Here is a 21,823-nt window from a genome sequence, read left to right on the forward strand (position 1 = left end):
GTGCTGCCGACGCCTTACAGTTCTTCCGGGCCCAGGAGGGGCATACGACGGAGGAGCTATTCTGGTCGCAATGCGCGGCGCAAGAGCGCTCGTCGTTGTTGAACGATCAGATGGCGCAATGGGCCGAGCTGCGTAGGGTGTCCGGTTTGGCCATGAGAGATGTTATAGTCCAGCTATGGCCGACCGAATCCGTTCCGAGCAGCTACTTCAGCTTAGTCTAGCGACTCGGCGATGCGCTTCCCCGAATTGATGCGATCAAGCGGTCGGCATGCATAGAAGGTGCGCAGATGGCCTTCGCCCGTGTCAAGATGCACTGGGCGAAAATGAAGGCCGCCGTTGTGGCAGTTGAGGGCCCGCCTGGAGGCAAGGACCACCGCACACCGGAGCGCTATTTTGGAGACGTCCTGGAGGGTGCCCGTTTGATAGAGGGTCAATGCTAAAAGGATCTACAGCCTCCACACAAAATCTAACCGTTACACACAATTTACCAAACTCGGTGGGACCGAATTATAAAACTCGGTCAGACCGATTTAGTTCAAAATGTGAACGTTGGGCTTTTTGGTGGGACCGACATGTCAACTCAGTGGGACCGATTTCATTAGGGTTAGGGCATAACGTAATCTTGGTGACACTGATCACATAAACTCGGTAAGAACGATTTCTGTAATAGGCAAACAGAGAGTTGGCTAGGCAAACTCAGCGGGACCGAATCGCTCATTTGGGTGAGACCGAAACGTTACGAAAAGGAAACAGAGAGTTTGCATTGCGAACCCGGTGGGACCGATCGCTCATCTCGGTTAGACCAAAATGTTACGGGAAATAGAGAGTTTGTAATCCCATCTCGGTGAGACCGAGATCCCTATTGGTGAGATCGAACTGACTAGGGTTTCTGGCAGTGGCTATGTCAAATGAACTCGGTGGCGCCGGATAGATCAAATCGGTGGGGCCGAGTTTGACTTTTGGTTTGGGACATATGTGGATATGAGAAAGTGGTTGAGGGCTTTTGGAGCATATCACTAAGCATTTTGAGCAAGCAAGCCATTAAGCAACACCTCATCCCCTTTTAATAGTATTGGCTTTTCCTATGGACTCAATGTGATCTTGGATCACTAAAATGAAAATGTAGAGTCTTGAGCTTGAGCCAATATGTGTCCTTAGCATTTTGAGGGGTCCACATTCCTAGTCCATGCCATGCCAATCATTGAACTTTCTGAAATGATCATCTTGAAAGAGCATTAGTTCAATGAGCTATATGTTGTTAGGAATTACCAAAACCACCCAGGGATAGTTGCACTTTAGAGAGTAACCCCTAAGATACAAAATATGCTTATCATGAGCACATGGCTCTCGCTTCAAGGCAATTTTGGAGCAAGAAGAACTCAAGGCCCAACTTCAACAAGAACAACTCAAGTGGCACCAAGGGCAAGCAACGTGTGAGGACTTGCTATAATTGTGGCAATGTGAGCCATTTTGTTGCGGAGTGCCTATATGAGAAGAGAGACAATGGTGGCAAGCTCATCCGAAAAGACAAGGCCAAGTCCTTCCCCAACAAGAACAAATTCACCAAGAAGACTCCTCGCAAGGGGTTGGTGGCACAACAAGAGTACAATGAGGATGAGGATGATGATGAAGACGGTGAGTCGGTTGCCATGGCATCCGTTGCCATTGTGACAACTCCACGGGTGTCCCTCTTCGACTCACCCAATGAGAACATCACCGCCAAGTGCCTCATGGCTAAAGCCACCAATAAGGTAACCCCCAACATCAAAACTACCATCATTACTAATCCTTCTTTGACGGATTGCATTGATGAAAGTGAGGGGTCTAATGAGGAGGAAAATGAATTTGAGTCTTTTATGAGTAAGCTCAAGGGTAAATCCAAGAAGCACTTTGTTGCTCTCTTGGAACAACTTGGTGAAGCCAATGACATGATCGAGGCTCACGAAGAAACCATATCTAAGATTGAGGGGCATGGTCGTGACTATGCGGATGAGATATCAGATCTCTCTAATGCGCTTGAGGAGGAGCGTGGTCATCGTTTGGCTCTTGAGGAGTCACACAACGATGATCATGCTAAATTAAAGAAAGATCTTGATCATGCTCTTGTTGTATCTCGTGTGCCAAATTCCGAGAAGGCCAAACTTGGGGTTGATCTTGCTAGACTCAAGGAGGAGTTTGATATACTTGACAAGGCGCACAAGGCCTTGAAGGGTACTCATGCTAGCCTTAAAGAGTCTCGTGATCAACTCCAAGTGAAGCTAACCAAGGAGAAAGCCACTTTTCCTCGTATGGTTTTAATTGATAATGCAAATGCTACTAACCCATGTTGTGAGCATGTGCATCTTGTGGAGGAGAATGCAAAGTTAAAAGAGCAACTTGAGAAAGGCCTTGTGTCTTGCATACAAGGTGAGAAGAACCTCAACGACCTTTTGAGCAATCAAAAGGAAGTTGTGGCCAAGGAGGGAATTGGGTTCGCACCCAAGTCCAAGAACAAGAAGAAGAAAGACAAGGCCAAACGACATCCTCCTCTCAAGCAAACTTTTTTGAAGGAGGGAGAGGGTGCTTCTAAGGAGAAGGCGAATAATGAGAAGGGTGGTGGTGTCAAGAAGGGCAACGCCACCCCTTCCAACAAAGCCGGCAATTTTAATCCTTCTTATGTGTTATGCCGTGCTAGTGATGGGCATGTTTATGCTAAATTTGTTGGTTCTCCTTATGAGTACATTGGACGGTCTATTTGGGTTCCTAAGACCCTTGTTACTAACATCAAAGGACCCATTACAAAATGGGTACCTAAAACCAAGCATTGATCTCTTGTAGGTGTTTGCTTCCGGTGGGGGATCATGGTTGCTCGATAGTGGAGCCACAAATCATATGACCGGAAGCAAGGACTTGGTGGTGGACGTGCACAAGATCCCATCTATGCCCACCAATGTTGAGTGGGGTGATGCCTCGTCTTCTAAGGTATTGGGACTTGGCAAGGTTGTCATTTCTCATGATCTCACGATCGAGAAGGTCATGCTTGTTGAGTCCCTTGCATACAATTTACTTTCCGTTCGTCAACTTGCACTCATGGGCTTTGCCACTTTCTTTGATATTGATACCGTGGCTCTCTTGTGGATCAAGACTCTTAAAGTAGCCTTTGTTGGGCATGTCAAGAACGGTCTCTATGTGATTAACTTTTCAGAGCGACCCACTAAGACCGCGACATGCCTAATGGCTAAAGTTGACGTGGGATGGCTTTGGCATCGATGTTTAGCCCATGTCAATATGAGATCTTTGCAAAGTCTTCTCAAGGGGGACCATGTCCGTGGACTAACAACTGTTAGTTTTGCCAAAGATCGTGCTTGCAGTGCTTGTATCGAAGGAAAGCTACATGGGAAGGCTCACCCTCCCACGACTATCATTTACTCCAAGAGGCCTTTGGAGCTCCTTCACTTGGACCTCTTTGGGCCTCCATCCTTTGATAGTCTTGGGGGTAGAAAGTATTGCTTGGTGATTGTGGATGATTATTCAAGATATACTGGGGTATACTTCTTCAAGAGGAAGAGTGAGACCCAACAAACCGTCATTGACTTTGCAAATGAAGCTCAACACCAACACAATGCAAAGATCTTGACGATAAGAAGTGACAACGGCACCGAGTTCAAGAACTACACCTTGGATGAGTTTCTTAGTGATGAGGGGATCAAGCATCAATATTCGCACCATACACCCCTCAACAAAATGGTGTAGCGGAGAGGAAGAACCGGACGTTGATGGATGCGGCAAGGACCATGATGGCGGAGTCCAAGTCTCCATACAACTTTTGGGCCGAAGCCATCAACACCGCTTGTCATGCATCCAATCAGCTCTATCTCCGCAAAGGCTTGAACAAGACTCCATATGAGATACTCACCGGTAACAAGCCCAACCTCAAGTACTTCCGGGTGTTCGGGTGTAAGTGTTTCATTCTCAAGAAAGGTGTTCGTTTGTCTAAATTTGAGGCTAGAGCTCATGAGGGCATATTTGTTGGTTATGCTACAAACTCCCATGCTTATCGTGTCCTCAATAAGTCCATGAGACTTATTGGGGAGACATGTAACATGGAGAGTGATGAGAATAACGGCTCCCAAGTGGAGCAAAGTGGTACTTGTGATGTAGGTGATGAAATTCCTCTCCAAGCCATAAGAAGAATGGGTGTTGGTCATATCCTACCCATTGAGGAACCCCTTGTGGCCGAAGGAGAAGGACAATGTTCCACTCAAGTGGAACCATCACCAACCCAAGACCCACACGCTTCCAAAGAACAAAGTGAAGGACCTCAACCAAATGAACAAGATCAACCTCAAGATGGTGGTGAACCACCAAGTGATGCCCAAGGTCAAGTTCTCACTCCCGAGCAAGTTCAAGATCAAGAACAAGCTCAAGACGACGCTCAAGATGATCAAGTTTCCGCTCCTCAACTCACTCCTGAGGAGGAATTGGAGCGTCGTGCCGCTAAGATTGCATCTAAGCTCTCTACCAAAGATCATCTCATGATGAATGTGCTTGGAAGCTTAAGAAAGGGGGTAAGCACTCGTAGACAATTAGCAAACTATTGTGAACATCACGAGTTTGTTTCTTGTGTTGAATCCCAAAAGGTCTATGAGGCGCTCGAGGATCCGGATTGGCTTAATGCCATGCATGAAGAACTCAACAACTTCGAGCACAACAAGGTGTGGAGATTGGTGCCAAGGCCAACGGGGAACCATAAAGTCATTGGAACCAAGTGGATATTCAAGAACAAGATGCTCATGGAATTATCGTTCACAACAAGGCTCGTTTGGTAGCACATGGCTACTCCCAAGTTGAGGGTATCGACTACGGCGAAACCTTCGCTCCCGTTGCTCGCCTTGAATCTATTGGTTTGTTGATTGCTTATGCTTCTCATCATAACTTCAAGTTGCAACAAATGGATGTGAAGAGTGCTTTTCTTAATGGTCCTATTAATGAGTTGGTGTATGTCAAACAACCCCCCGGGTTCGAGGATCCCTATTTCCCGATCATGTGTACCAACTCGATAAGGCACTTTATGGCCTTAAACAAGCCCCACGTGCATGGTATGACCACCTTACCGAGTTGTTGCAAGATTGTGGGTTTGAAATTGGGAAAATCGACCCCACTCTTTTTACTAAGAAGGTCAAAGGGGAGTTGTTTGTGTGCCAACTATATGTTGATGATATTATCTTTGGTTCCCCTAACAAAGCTTTCAATGAGGAATTTGCTGCTCTCATGACCTCAAAGTTCAAGATGTCCATGATGGGAGAGTTGAAGTTCTTTCTCGGGTTCGAAGTCAAGCAAAGAAGAGAAGGAACCTTCATCAACCAAGCCAAATACACTCAAGACATGCTCAAGAGATTCAAGTTAAGTGATGTCAAGCCGGCTTCCACTCCAATGCCCGTCAAATGCCAACTTGACATAGATCCCAATGGTAAAGCGGTGGATCAAAAGGTATATCGCTCCATGATTGGCTCCTTTCTTTACCTTTGTGCATCTAGACCGGATATCATGTTGAGTGTGGGAATTTGTGCACTGTTTCAAGCCGCACCTAAGGAAAGCCACTTTGTGGTGGTCAAGCGAATCTTCCGATATTTGGCTCATACCCCAAACTTTGGCTTATGGTACCCAAGAGGAGCGAACTTCAACCTTGTGGGCTTTTCGGACTCGGATTGGGCGGGAGACAAAGTGGATAGGAAGCCAACTTCCGGAGGGTGCCAATTCCTTGGTTGCTCTTTAGAGAGTTGGTCTTCTAAGAAGCAAAGTTGTGTGTGTCTCTCTCGTCCGCCAAAGTGGAGTATGTGGCCGCCGGTAGTTGTTGTGCACAACTTATATGGATGAGGCAAACTTTAAAGGATTACGGTGTCATTTGTGACAGAGTGCTTCTTTGGTGTGACAATGAAAGTGCCATCAAGATTTCTCTCAACCCGGTACAACACTTCAAGACGAAGCATATTGAGATTTGACATCACTTCATCTGGGATCACATTAGGCGAGGGAAGATCAAGCTCAACTATGTCAACACTCATGATAACCTTGCAGATATCTTCACGAAGCCCTTGGATGAAGCAAGATTTCGCGAGTTAAGGCAGGAGCTAAATATCATTGATTTGAGCAATGTGGCTTGAACCCTTGCACACCCCACCATACTCATCTTGATGTCTTGTTTAGGTGTAGGCATGGACATAGGGGTAGTGTTGTTCTCTCAATGAACTCTCCCTCCCCCCATTATGCATAAATTGATCAACTCTTTCACATTAGCCATTTTTAATGGTACTTGTGCTTCAAAGACGAGTTTTGGTCATGGGCCCAAGGATAATTCTTCGCGGTGCCATACCAATTGACTCAAACATAGGTGGCTCCAGCCACCGCCCTCTCGTTGGAGAGGTTGTGTTTCGCGTTTGGCCCTTGTTGCCTTTTGCCTTTTTCCTTGAGTCGAGCTTGTGTTTGAGTTGCCTCGTGTGTTCGCTCTTTTGTGTATTCAGTTGCTTGAAGGTTGCATTGCAAAGGTCGTGTTATTTTCTGCTTGTCGAAACTTGCACTTTCTTGGGTTTGCGATACTACGGTGGCAAGCCATGGTACTACCGCTGGAGATGGGTTGCTCTGTGCGTGCACAACGGCATCCCCGGCATGGTACTACCACTTCCATCGCGGCAGTAATTTTTTACTGCCGCTGGAAGAGCGATACTACCGCCCTGCGAGCGGTACTTCCGCCCGGGCGGTACTACCGCAAGGACCTGCGGTACTACCACGCCGTCGCGAGTGGGTGGGGGTTAAGAGCGGGGCAATGGGAATTCCAACTCCCCCATACCCATTCATCTCTTTTCCCCACCCCGTCTCTCTCTCTCCTACCCAAGAACGGTGCCGGAGGACCGCGCCAGATCTCCATCTCCGGCCGCTCTCCTCGCATTCCGACCGGTGGGATCGTTCCCCACCTCGCCCTCTTGCCATGGACCCCGGTATTTCCCCAAGTACTTCCTTTTTTGATCCGTTCTTGTGCTTCTAGGTATTGGGGAGATGCATGTGTTGTTCGTGTGATTTTTGGCTAAATCTTTGTAAGAGGGGATTGTAGGAGAGTGCTAGTGCAGTAGGCATGCTATTTGGAGTGATACAACCGTATAATTTGATCAACGGTAGTACCGATCTATTGTTGCGGATGTTTCTAGATCCGGATATGATGTTCGTGGGGATTTCGAATCCGAGCGGTACTACCGCTCCTCCTGGAGCGGTACTACCGCATGCTCGCCCACGAACTGTCCTCGTGCGGTACTACCGCTCCGTTGGAGCGGTACTACCGCCCGGGGCACGGAAGTAAAAAATTACTTCCGCTCCAAGCACGGTACTACCGTGCCACCCCGGCACAGTACTACCGCGGCTAGAGCGGATGTAATTTTTTACAACCGTAAGCAGGTCCGGTACTACCGTAGAGTTGCAAACTATGCTGTTTTGTCCTTCCAAATCTCATGCTTGCTTGTTTCATTTGGTTTTCGCCCTCATATTTGCAATAATCCTTCTCGGTGTTCTCGTGTTTGTTTTGTGTGTCATAGGTGGTGGCTACGTTTCCAATGTCCAGCGCTCCAATCCCAGCCGCGACACGAGCTCCAAGCGGCTTCGCAATCAAGAGGCACCAGAGGGCTCTAGTGCCCAACAACGCAATGTTAAGACCACCGCCAGCAAGTTCAAGGAGCCATCTTTGGGCATGGACGAGATAGCACTAGCCGAGTTTGTCACTCGCAGGAAGCTCAACCCCTATGTGAAGCCCCGTGATAATTTCAGAGGAAATCATCTGTTTTGGACCAAGCAACAGAATCTCATCTTCCTGGATGTGATCAAGTCTAAGCAAAACATCTACGTGGATGTGCACTGGATTGACATGGTTCATGTGAGGAAGGATAGTAACATGGCATATTTTGGTGAGACTCTGGACCTGCTGGAGCAGTTTGGCATTGAAGACCTTATCACGTTCCACATGGATTTTGACCCAGAAGTCGTGGCATAGTTCTTTGCTTTCGTACACTTCCACGCTGATGAGGAGCGGACCATGACGTGGATGACCAATGGGAGGAGGATGACTGCTAAGTGGAAGGAGTTCATGGCGATGCTAAACGTTCGTGATGAGGGGCTCAATGTGCCCGTTGGTGTCCGCCCTCATGGCAACCCCGAGTTGGCCAACAAGAACAAGCTTCAGCCCTATCTTGTTGAGAAGAAGCTTGCCAGTGGCAAGAAGACCTGGGTGTTGAATCCATTCCTTGACATTATGCACAGGATCTTACGCAACACATTTTTTCCTCGCATTGGTGACAAGGATAAGGTGCATGCTTATCTGATGGATATGATGCTCATCTGTGAGCAGGCGCGTCTCCAACAGTCGGAACCACTTGATGTATCTCATATCATGTGGTGTGAGCTGCGGTTTGCGGTGTTCAACCGTAAGATACCCATCTATGGACCTTACCTGTTTCTTTTGATCTCGAAGACTTGGGAGCAGCTCTTTCCCAATGAAGAGTTTGAGGCTCCCAACTGGATTCGCCATGAGCCTATCAAGCTACGCATCAAGACCAAGTGGGCTAACACCACTACCCGGGCTGAGGCTGAGGCTGCAAGGATGAACATGGATGAGGATGAGCTTGAGGAGGAGGAAGCGGCTGAGGAAAGTTCTGAGGGATACACTCCTTCTTCTGAGCCCACTTGGGCTAAGCGGCTGAAGAACAAGATGAAGGCTCTGTTCTGCATGCAGGCCAAGGGACAGTACAAGTCCCATGTTGCTCAGAAGGAGAGTCGCCAGTGCGTCAAGAGGATCTTGAGGACGTTCGACGAGCACGTATCGAGCGGGTCCAAGAGGAACATCACTCCTGAGGCTGACTGGATGGTGAAGCAGGGCTACCAGTGGACTGAGTCAGAGGAGGAGACCATTCCCGCTGCCGAGACCGATGAGGAGCGTGATGGGTGATCACTGCAGCATGAGCTACCACCTGTGTGGTAGGTGCCCTCTCTGCCTTTTTGGTGTCTCGATGCCAAAGGGGGAGAGAGTGTAGGGATTTGCGAGTCTTGAGTCGTGTTTCGTTTCGTTTTGTCGCTTTGCTTTCTTTCGGTTGAACCTCGTTTGCGTTGGCTTGTTGGTTTGTGGTGTAAGACACATGCCCTCAGCTTATCATACTATCTTATCCTTATATCTAGTTTAATTAGTAGTTTGTGAGCTTATTATGCCATGTGCCCTTTTCACTTCATGCTCAATTCTATACCTTGCCTCCATGCTCATTGTCATTCATATTGTTGCAAGGATTTCCTTGTTTATAAAATATAGGGGGAGTGTTGATCCTAGTATGTGTGCCGTGCAGTCCAAAGCACTTCTCTAGAGTGCACACATCTAGGGGGAGCCTGTCTATATTTTATAGATGTTGGGTTTGCTTATGTGTCATTTTATATCCCTATTTGCAAATCTCGTATTGTCATCAATCCACCAAAAAGGGGGAGATTGTAAGGGCATATTTGTCCCTAAGTGGTTTTGGTGATTGATGACAATGCTTTTGCGGACTAATCGTGTGCATTAAGCATTTCAGATATCTCATGTATAGGCACACGAAGATTCGGTGCCCCTCGGAGCTTCTCGAAGACGGCGTTTCTCTATGTTTCTTTTCGGTGGAATTGAGTTGTAGGAAAGCCATACTATTAAGAGAGGTCCGCTTCAGAAAGGTTAGGGTGGAATCAACACGTACACATCTGTCCCTTGCACCACCTTTCCTTACTTCATTGGAGCACCGGTTGTTCCCCTTGTCATTGCGAAGATGATGGCCTCCCAGTGCTACTAGTATGTGGCTTGCGGTAGTACTGCTCAAGAGAGCAGTAGTACCGTAGCTGGCCACGGTAGTTCTGCCCAGGGAAGCAGTAGTACCGTAAGTGCGGTAGTAACGCTCCTGGATCGCGGTAGTACCGTGGCCTCTGGCCAGTACTGTGGCATGAGCGGATGTAGGGGCGGAAGTAATTTTTTACTTCCGCACCCTACGCGATAGTACTGTTCCCTGTGAGCGGTAGTACCGTGCTGGATTTTTGCACTGACCGATACTCAGCGGAAGTAGCCATGGATGTAATTTTATTAGTCCGTGCCTTCCCAGCCCAGGATGAGCGGATGTAGGGGCGGAAGTAATTTTTTACTTCTGCACCCTGCGCGGTAGTACTGCTCCCTATGCGCGGTAGTACCGTGCCGGATTTTTGCACTGACCGATACTCAGCGGAAGTAGCCACGGATGTAATTTTATTAGTCTGTGCCCTCCCAGCCCAGGATGAGCCATGCCTTGCGGTAGTACCGCAACGGCGTGCGGTAGTACCGCTCCAGCGGTTCTACCGCTTGTTGCCTTGTGCAACAGGGCCTCACCTGGCCCCGGCCGCACGAGCGGTAGTACCGCAAGCCAGCGCGGTAGTACCGTGGGTCTGTTCGGTAGTACCGCATGTCGCGGGCTGAGTAGGTGGGCAACGGTTGGATTTGTCCTCACCCTATATAAGGGGGGTCTTCTTCCCCAAGTTGACCACCTCTTCTCTCCCCAAGCTCCATTTTCGCCCGATCTCTCTCCCTAGTCAACCAAACTTTTTGATTTTCTAGGGATTGGTTGAGAAGGCCCCGATCTACACTTCCACCAAGAGAAATTTGATTCCCCCCACTAATCCCTTGCGGATCTTGTTACTCTTGGGTGTTTGAGCACCATAGACGGTTGAGGTCACCGCTAAGCCATAGTCCATTGTGGTGAAGCTTTGTGGTGTCATTGGGAGCCTCCAATTAAGTTGTGGAGATTGCCCCAACCTTGTTTGTAAAGGTTCGGTCGCCGCCTTCAAGGGCACCAATAGTGGAATCAAGGCATCTCGCATTGTGTGAGGGCGTGAGGATAATACGGTGGCCCTAGTGGCTTCTTGGGGAGGATTGTGCCTCCACACCGCTCCAACGGAGACGTACTTCCTCTCCAAGGGAAGGAACTTCGGTAACACATCCTCATCTCCACCGACTCCACTCTTGGTTATCTTTTACCTTTACTTGTGCAAGCTTTTATTGTGTTGCATCCCTTGCTTGCTTGTGTGCTCGTTGTTGTTGCATCATATAGGTTGCTCACCTGGTTGCATATCTAGACAACCTACTTTGATGCAAAGTTTAAATTGGTAAAGATAAGCTAAAAATTGTTAGTTGCCTATTCACCCCCCTCTAGTCAACTATATCGATCCTTTTATCCGCCCAATCACAAATATCAAGAGTGACTTGAGGAATTCTTGACTCAAGTATCCTGCTTAGAACTATGCAGTAGCATATGTTGAAGGAAATATGCCCTATAGGCGATAATAAAGTTGTTATTTATATTTCCTTATATCATGATAAATGTTTATTATCTATGCTAGAATTGTATTAACCGAAAACTTGATACATGTGTGGATACATAGACAAAACACCATGTCCCTAGTATGCCTCTACTTGACTAGCTCGTTGATCAAAGATGGTTAAGTTTCCTGACCATAGACATGTGTTGTTGATGAACGGGATCACATCATTAGAGAATGATGTGACGGACAAGACCCATCCGTTAGCTTAGCGTAATGATCGTTTAGTTTTATTGCTATTGCTTTCTTCATGACTTATACATGTTCCTCTAACTATGAGATTATGCAACTCCCGAATACCGGAGGAACACCTTGTGTGCTATCAAACGTCACAACATAACTGGGTGATTATATAGATGCTCTACAGGTGTCTTTGAAGGTGTTTGTTGGGTTGGCATAGATCAATATTAGGATTTGTCACTCCGTGTATTGGAGAGGTATCTCTGGGCCCTCCCGGTAATGCACATCACTATAAGCCTTGCAAGCAATGTGACTAATGAGTTAGTTACGGGATGATGTATTACGAACGAGTAAAGAGACTTGCCGGTAACGAAATTGAACTAGGTATGATGATACCGACGATCGAATCTCGGGCAAGTAAGATACCGATGACAAAGGGAATGACGTATGTTGTTATGCGGTTTGACCGATAAAGATCTTCATAGAATATGTAGGAGCCAATATGAGCATCCATGTTACGCTATTGGTTATTGACTGGAGATGTGTCTCGGCCATGTCTACATACACTACAAAAAAAAGACACATCTGTGACATTTTGGGCCGAACGAATTTTTTCTGTCATGCTTATGACACTTCTATGATGATAATTGTGACAAAACCCGATATCATCATAGATGTGGTGGGCTCCTACTTCTATGACAAAAAATCATGACAGAAAATGGGCTTTTCATCCTGGGCGGGCCGGAGACATAGCTGCATGACATTCTTTGGGCCGTCCATGACGGAGAAAACCGTGGTAGAAGCGAGGGCGAGGAAAATATCGGGGAGTTCCCGGTTACGGTGGGTGGTCGGGGGCCGAGCAATGTGCTTTTCTCTCATACACGTACGTGCATGTGTGCGAGGCGTTGCGCTCTAACTGAACCCAAGCAAGGCATTGGGCTCTAACTGAACCCGAGCGATTGCACTAGCTAGGTTACTGAACCCCGATCGATCCCTTGCTGTTAACTGAACCCGAGTGATTCCTTCGCTACTGCTGCTAACTGAAGCCGATCGAACACTACTGCCTCCTTCCCTTGATGAAAAGTGAGCGTTGTTGGGGGAGGGGTTTGGATGAACAGTTCCCAGTGGGGGTTGGATGAACAGGACCCCGTGGTAGTAGAGGTCGTTGCCACTGGATGAACAGGACCCCGATCGATCGAGCCGGTGGAGGGCTGGATGAACAGGACCCCGTGGAGGGCTGGATGAACAGGACCCCGTTGAGGGCTGGTTGAATAGTAGCCGATGGAGGGCTGGATGAACAGTAGCCTGTGGAGGGGTGGTTGAACAGGACCCCGTGGAGAGGGCTGGTTGAACAGTAGCCGGTGGAGGAGCGCGCGGTGGAGGCTGGATGAACATTCGCAGGTGGAGGCTGGAGGAGGTCGACGGTGGATGAACAGTAGCCCGTGGAGGCAGTCGACGGTGGAGATGAACATTATCCCGTGGAGTCCCGTTTTGCGGTACGCCACACCCCTCCTGATGAACATGACCCCCATTTCGACCGTAGCGCTCCAACACAAGTCCGTTTCCTCTGTTTTGCGGTACGCCACACCCCTCCCGATCAACAGGACCCTGTTTCGACCATAGGAGGTCCAAGAGAAGTCCGTTTCCTCTGTTTTGCGGTACGCCAGACCCCTCCCGATGAACAGGATCCCGTTTTGACCGTGGCTGGTCGAACACAAGGTCGTTTCCTCCGTTCTGTCGTACGCCAGGCCTCGTTTCCATCGGCTGTTCCGTCCAAGCCGGTTGGCTCCCGATGAACAGCACGCGTTCCGTTGCCTCCCGATGAACACGATGCATTCCGTTGCCTCCCCATGAACACGACGACGACGCAGTTTCTCCGTTCCGACCCAGCCATGTACACGAGCCCTGGCCGTACGTATGCGTGAGTAGGCGTTCGAGACCCCGCCCGTATGTATGTACGTGGCCGTATTTACTTTCTTGCACCCTGGCCGCTGGACGTACGTGTACATGCTACGTGCATGCCTCTACTATGACACGTGCCCTTCCTTACACGGCCGCAGTTCATCGCTGCTGCCTGCAGACAGACCGATCATATGTACGTACACGTTCACGACTAGAATGACAACGCTACGTATGGTTCGACCAGGTGGGTCCCGACTGTCAGGCACTCCCTTGCATGCGAAGATGTAGCTGGTGGGTCCCAGCAGTTAGGGGGGCGAATAAATTTTTTTGCCCATAATATGGACGCACTTCCTTGCGTGCTAAGATGTAGCTGGTGGGTCCCAGCAGTCAGGGGGCGAATCGTTTTTCCACGAAATACGGTGGCCCGTCCGGTGGGTCCCTGCTGTTAGGTGGAGGAATCATTATTTTCCGCGTAATAAGGGGGCACTTCCTTGCTGCGGCCGTGGACCCAGCTGTTAGCCTCTCCATGTACAGTACTCTTCCGATGGAAGTCGTTCCTTGACCACGTTGACCACTCCGCGCCGAGAGCACCAGGGCGGTGGACAACGGCGAGGCCTAGGAAGGGGACGAAGCGGAGCCGGGGAAGACGCGGCAGTGGATGCCCATGCGGAGAGGAGTACGAGGGTTCACTGGTTCGGCTATGGTGTGAGGCTGCCGTCGCCGCAGGGACTGGCCAGTGGTGGGAATAGTAGGGGGCGGTGAGGCCTCTGCGGCAGCACAGCGGGCCACGGGAGGCAGGAGCATGCGTCACGACCGGCGCTGCTTTGGGCGGCTGGAGGAAGAAGACCAGAGGTTGAAGAAGCACTACGGCCGTTGGATGGACATCGTATGGTCACTGGAGCTAGAATCGTTCATATTGACTAAGTTGACAAAGCCCTCCGTCCCCGTCAACTTAGTAGGCCCACAAGTCAGCCTCCCACTATGGTGGGTCCCAGCTAGCAGGGAGAGTATTCATTTTTTTGTGCGTAATAAGGAGGCACTTCCTTGCGTGCGAAGACATAGCTGGTGGGTCCGACCTGTCAGCGGGGGGAACGTTTTTTTCTCGAAATACAGAGGCCCTTCCGGCAGGTCCCAGCTGTTAGGTCGAGGAATCATTATTTTGCACGTAATAAGGAGGCATTTCCTTGCGTGCGGCCATGGACCCAGCTGTCAGCCTCTCCATGTACAGTCCACTTCCGATGGATGTCGTTCATTGACCCTGTTGACCACGCCGCGCCGAGAGCACCAGGGCAGTGTACGACAGCGAGGCCTAGGAAGGGAACGACACGAAGCCAGGGAAGACTCGCCAATTGTTTTCCACGCAGAGGGGAGTACGAGGGTTTACTGGTTCGTCTGCCGTCGCCAGAGAATAACAGCAGGTGTGGGTGAGTAGAGGGATGGCTAGGCCAGCGATGGGAGTACGGTGGGGCGCTGAGGCCTGCACGGCAGCATAGCCGGACACGGGAGGAGGGAGTAGGCAGTCCCACTGGCGCTTGTTTGAGCGGCTGGAGCAGGAAGAGCAGAGGGATGGCCCGACTAGCGGTGGGAGTAGTAGGGGACGGTGAGGCTTCCGCGGCAGCACAGCCGGCCACGGGAGGCAGGAGCAGGCATCACGATCGGCACTGCTTTGGGCGGCTGGAGCAAGAAGACCAGAGGTTGAAGAAGTACGACGGCCGTTGGATGGACATCGTATGGTCACTGCAGCTAGAATCGTTTATATTGACTAAGTTGACAAAGCCCTTGGTACGCGTCAACTTAGTAGGCCCACAGGTCAGCCTCCAAAACGGTGCGCCCCAGATGTCAGGGGGAGGAATCATTTTTTGGGCAGCTGAAGCTAGAATATCCGAGATTGAAGAAGCACGACATCCGTTGGATGGACATCCAACGGACACTGCTGCTAGAACCGTGTGTTGACTATAAGTTGACAAAGCCTTGCATACGCGTCAACTTACTTTTTTTAGGGGATGCGTCAACTTAGTAGGCCCACAAGTGTGTGGCAGAGAACTTATAGCCCATTTGCGATTTGTAAGAATGTACATCCCATTTTTGAATTCTAATGGAATTTACTACAACCCATTTACAGTTTGTTAAAAGTACAACCCATTTTCTAGCTAGGACAACGATTAATAATTTCAACCAACCGTTCAAAACATAATTCAATTAAATTTCCCACATTTTGATGGGATCCGAAATATTTTTATCCCGAAATTTCTAGTCAGAGTAAATACAATTTCAATATAAATTTGTATTACGTAAAAATCCAATGAAACATTACGCGCGCAACAATTAATGAAATTAAAATTTTCAAAATCCAAAAGTAATATTTTATAAACTAATTACGTGTTTGGTGCATTTTTTATAGTTACTGCCTAGTTTTTATAATTACATCCCATTTATTATTTCTTAAAGCCCATTTTCTTGTTAAGCCTAATGCATCCCTCCTAGGAAAGATTTGCAAACCAGCGGGGCGGAGAATAACAAGTTGACCCGGATTGTGTACAACTGTCGGCGCAGTTGCATTGCTGATGATGAAAAAAAGGCCTGTGTAGTACAGTACAACCTTACATGGCTACTCAGCCCACATTCAGCGATGCCGGAAAGGCCCAAACAAGGCTTCTGTACAACTTTTTGAAGTCACTGAGCTCAATTAATAACTTAAGAAAAAAGTTAGAGTAGAGTGGAACCTAATTAAAGGCTGTCACGACCGAAGAAATAATTCAACGGGTCCCACTTGTGCGTGTGCGTGTGTGTGTGAGAGAGAGACAGCGAGAGAGAGGGAGACCCATCGGTCGATGCTCGTAAATACATCTTTCAGCCATATGCATTGATGATGCTCAGTAAAAACTTATACAATTGACACAATCATATAGAACATCATAGCACACTGAACTTGCATACAAAAATTTCACGCAGGCGGCACAATCAGGGTGGAAGCAGTGGATCGCTACGAGTAGGGCTATGTTGAAACCAACGAACTCGTACATAATGGTTCATCGTCTTTATCAATGACGGGGAAATATCTTGAATGTTGTGCAAAGAAAACAGACATACAACACAATGTATAAGTTCTGCTAGAACATTAAGTTGATGTACAACCCTTTTTGAAAAAAGTTCAGGTAAAAAAATAGAACAAGTCACAATCAAATGTACTGGCACATCAGTGCTTCACACCCATAGCTCGGATTTAACTAGTATCTGACAAGATTCAGTTGTTACCTCAAATTAGAGCACATCCAGGCAGCCAACCCTGCCTGTTCTCCCAAAGAAGCAGTGGCCTCCGCCACGCGATGGAGTAGGCCCTGTGCCATCCATCGTTCCGAGCAACACGGGGAAAGTCTGATGTTGACTCCTATAATGGACGTCATCGACGGACCCGGGCACCCACGGCGGCGGCAGGACTTCGATTGATGGATTGACCACTTCTTCGACATGCACGAACACTCGATACAGGTACATCCCTAACGTGGTCCGCGGCGGCCTTGGTGGCGACGAATAGTACAACCCCGATTCCTGCACCAGTATCTCAACACCAATCACCTTCGGTATGGTGGACGGCTTCTTCATCCATGCCATAACTGTCAGAGCCCAGCCGTCTAGAGGAACAAACATACTTACAAGCTCACCTCCAAGGTCGTTGATAAGCTCATTCATGGACTCGCTGTTCCAAGCACGTCGAGGCATGCCATGGAAGGTAAGATTTGTTAAAAACTCAAGCTCGGAGGGCACCGAGCCCCATCCTGGGTGCCACCGATCAAAGCTCACGAGCGCGCCATCACAGAACAAACGCCGGGAAGATTCGAACACACGACTGCAGTCAAAAGTTGTCCGGAACCTAACGAAGAAATTAGCCGGTGGCGGACAGACTTCGACGAGCAAGTCACTTATTTGGATGCCGTGTGCAATGCCAAGAGCTTTGACAAGGTCGTCTGGCGAGACGGGAGGCCGGTCGCCGTTGATGGTTACCATCAACACTTTGCCGGCAAACTGGTCGTCAAGCGCCGCCATGCCACTGTTGAGCGACAGCACGCAGCGTTCGAAGGCAGGACGGACCTCAGGATCTCCGGCTCAAAGATCCGCGTTGACCGGCGACATGATAGTGCGCTTGAGTACAGGAGGGGGATTTGGGGTAACTGGAGTAGGAATCGAGATTCCAGAGGTGGGGGAGGGGTGGGAGATTGGGGATGAAAAGGTAGCATGAATTTCGAGCACGCGCCAATATGCTCTCGGTGTGCAAGCGCACGAAAACACCGGTGGCGCCCACATGTCGGCGCGCAAGAGTCCCAATTCTCCCACAAGATCTTGATGTTTCGTGCAACGCACGGGCATCTTGCTAGTAACTTGAAAAAAGGAGATATACTCTGAACACTGGAGAATGGTGATGCCCTCATTTAGCCCACCAGCAGTTCGAGACAATAAACAGTTCGAAACAACGATATATACAACATTCAAACACTGACTAGTGACTACTACTGACATAAATAGCAAGACATGATAGTTCGTAAGAAGTCTTGCTACACCACCAAAACGCACCCATGTGCAGCGCTCAGACTCTCGTGATCCAGACGAAAATGACATTCTAAATAGAGGCAACTATTACATAGTAAGAGTGACATAGACGAGGATGACCAAATGACAAGGAATATGCATAACAAAAGAGAGAACTACCCATCCAGAACAAGCAGCAAAGACAACAAGTCATTCGAAGAGGGATGATCCAACACCATCATAATTTGCAGCCCTGGTTCAGCCACCAGTGATCCGGAGACACCAGTACTCCACCCTTTCGACGCAACAGCCCAATTACCTATCAACCTGAAGGCTTGAACCACATCACTGCCTGTCGGACTTTACACGTCCAAGGATCAAAGTTAATCCAGATGCCTTTGTCATTCTCACCTCTTTTGGCTGCAGGCTGTATCGTTGACAATCAGGGGAGTTTGCTCCCGAACTCCTAGGGCTCGCTGTGTAGGCACAGTTTTCTAGAGCAAACAGAGCCTCTCTGCCATCAAGGTCCTGCCAACGGTGATCTCTTGGTTAATCGGATCATTGAGTCCGAGAAACAGAGAGTGTGAACCAAGGCTGTTTACCCGCCTCCAACTCAAAAATCCCGAAGGCCCCTACAAGCTGGTATCCTGCTCATAGACATAACAGGCACTGTCTGGATACTCACATATTTCACGGTGCTTGCATGTAGTGGGGGGTTTTGCAATATAACTTTTCCGGCTCATGTGTCCAAATGATCATCAGTCTTTTGCCGTCGTCTGATCGAGCGAGGAACCAGTTGTGCTTCCTTGTTTTTGGCAAAGGTGGTGTGATTACAAAGGGCAGTAACTATAGGGACACTGCATCATATCAAAAAGGACAGGCATTGTTAATGTAAGATCAACATTGTTCAGAGTATGAGTAGGATAATGCAAGAAACATCATTGATATGTCCTTGTTGGAACTGGGAGGAAAATATAGGGAAATGTATACTGGGTTCGAAAATATAGAAGTGCCATGCATGGTTATACTCATGTTATCTCAGAATCGATTCTTCACAGGAAACTACCATGTCATGCATGTTATGTAATCATGTTCTGTCCTCACAAACAAATTCTTCAAGGAAACTAACAGACCATGCATTGTTATATACTCATGCTCTGTGGGCAAAAAAATTGTGAGCATATTATTCTAGCCATTGATTGATGAAGGGCGAACATAGGTATGTACACATGGTAAGCATTACATGATTTCACTACTTCCAAATATAGAGTTCTCCATATGCACATTTACTTCCCTAATGTATGGTTAGATGAAACCAACAGTGTGATGCATGTTTCTACATCATGAAAACGAGGAAACTAATATGGCCATTGATACACACTCATATTTAGTAGTATATAGATTACTATAAAATAAGGAGAATATCAATATCTTCCTAACCGTTTGATTATTCAGGGGTACAAATTGGCTGTAATGACATGGTCACCATCGCATGAATTAACTCATTCCAAATATAGCTGATTTACGGTGTCTCTAATACATTGCCATAGTTCTACTCAAATTCTGCTCAAACAGGGATATGTCAATCATCACAAAAAGTTCAAACAGTGTCATGGCGTCATCATTAACATCAGACAGAAACAACTTACACGCGCTGTCCCAGCAATACGTGGTGCCATCTGCTTTATCGATCGCGTAGATGATGCCATTGTTGGAAATATGCTCTAGAGGCAATAATAAATGGTTATTATTATATTTCTTTGTTCATGATAATTGTCTATTGTTCATGCTATAATTGTATTGTCCGGAAATCGTAATACATGTGTGAATACATAGACCACAACGTGTCCCTAGTAAGCCTCTAGTTGACTAGCTCGTTGATCAACAGATAGTCATGGTTTCCTGACTATGGACATTGGATGTCATTGATAACGGGATCACATCATTAGGAGAATGATGTGATGGACAAGACCCAATCCTAAGCATAGCATAAAAGATCGTGTAGTTTCGTTTGCTAGAGCTTTTCCAATGTCAAGTATCTTTTCCTTAGACCATGAGATCGTGCAACTCCCGGATACCGTAAGAGTGCTTTGGGTGTGCCAAACGTCACAACGTAACTGGGTGACTATAAAGGTGCACTACGGGTATCTCCGAAAGTGTCTGTTGGGTTGGCACGGATCGAGACTGGGATTTGTCACTCCGTGTGACGGAGAGGTATCTCTGGGCCCACTCGGTAATGCATCATCATAATGAGCTCTATGTGACTAAGGCGTTAGTCACGGGATCATGCATTGCGGTACGAGTAAAGAGACTTGCCGGTAACGAGATTGAACAAGGTATTGGGATACCGACGATCGAATCTCGGGCAAGTAACATACCGATTGACAAAGGGAATTGCATACGGGATTGATTGAATCCTCGACACCGTGGTTCATCCGATGAGATCATCGTGGAACATGTGGGAGCCAACATGGGTATCCAGATCCCGCTGTTGGTTATTGACCGGAGAGGCGTCTCGGTCATGTCTGCATGTCTCCCGAACCCGCAGGGTCTACACACTTAAGGTTCGGTGACGCTAGGGTTGTAGAGATATGTGTATGCGGAAACCCGAAAGTTGTTCGGAGTCCCAGATGAGATCCCGGACGTCACGAGAGGTTCCAGAATGGTCCGGAGGTGAAGAATTATATATAGGAAGTCAAGTTTCGGCCACCGGGAAAGTTTCGGGGGTTACCAGTATTGTACCGGGACCACCGGAAGGGTCCCGGGGGTCCACCGGGTGGGGCCACCTATCCCGGAGGGCCCCGTGGGCTGAAAGTGGAAGGGAACCAGCCCTTAGTGGGATGGGGCGCCCCCCTGGGCCTCCCCCCATGCGCCTAGGGTTGGGAACCCTAGGGTGGGGGGGCTTTCCCCTTGCCTTGGGGGGCAAGGCAACCCCTTCCCCCCCTTGGAGATCCCATCTCCTAGGGCCGGCGCCCCCCAGGGGCCTATATAAAGGGAGGGGGGAGGGAGGGCAGCAACCTACAGCCTTGGGTGCCTCCCTCCTCCCCTGCAACACCTCTCTCTCTCTCGCAGAAGCTCGGCGAAGCCCTGCCGGAGACCCGCTACATCCACCACCACGCCGTCGTGCTGCTGGATCTCCATCAACCTCTCCTTCCCCCTTGCTGGATCAAGAAGGAGGAGACATCGCTGCACCGTGCGTGTGTTGAACGCGGAGGTGCCGTCCGTTCGGCACTCGGTCATCGGTGATTTGGATCACGGCGAGTACGACTCCGTCATCCACGTCCATTGGAACGCTTCCGCTCGCGATCTACAAGGGTATGTAGATGCACTCCTTTCCCCTCGTTGCTAGTATACTCCATAGATGCATCTTGGTGAGCGTAGGAAAATTTTAAAATTATGCTACGATTCCCAACAGTGGCATCATGAGCCAGGCCTATGCGTAGTTACTATGCACGAGTAGAACACAAAGCAGTTGTGGGCGTTGAGTTTGCCAATTCTTCTTGCCGCTACTAGTCTTTTCTTGTTTCGGCGGCATTGTAGGATGAAGCGGCCCGGACCGACCTTACACGTACGCTTACGTGAGACAGGTTCCACCGACTGACATGCACTAGTTGCATAAGGTGGCTAGCGGGTGTCTGTCTCTCCTACTTTAGTCGGAACGGATTCGATGAAAAGGGTCCTTATGAAGGGTAAATAGAAATTGGCAAATCGCGTTGTGGTCATACGTAGGTAAGAAAACGTTCTTGCTAGAAACCTACAAACCACGTAAAAACTTGCAACAACAATTAGAGGACGTCTAACTTGTTTTTGCAGCAAGTGCTATGTGATGTGATATGGCCAGAAG

Source organism: Aegilops tauschii, chromosome 3 (genome assembly GCF_002575655.3).
Source record: "Aegilops tauschii subsp. strangulata cultivar AL8/78 chromosome 3, Aet v6.0, whole genome shotgun sequence".
Lineage (NCBI taxonomy): Eukaryota > Viridiplantae > Streptophyta > Magnoliopsida > Poales > Poaceae > Aegilops > Aegilops tauschii.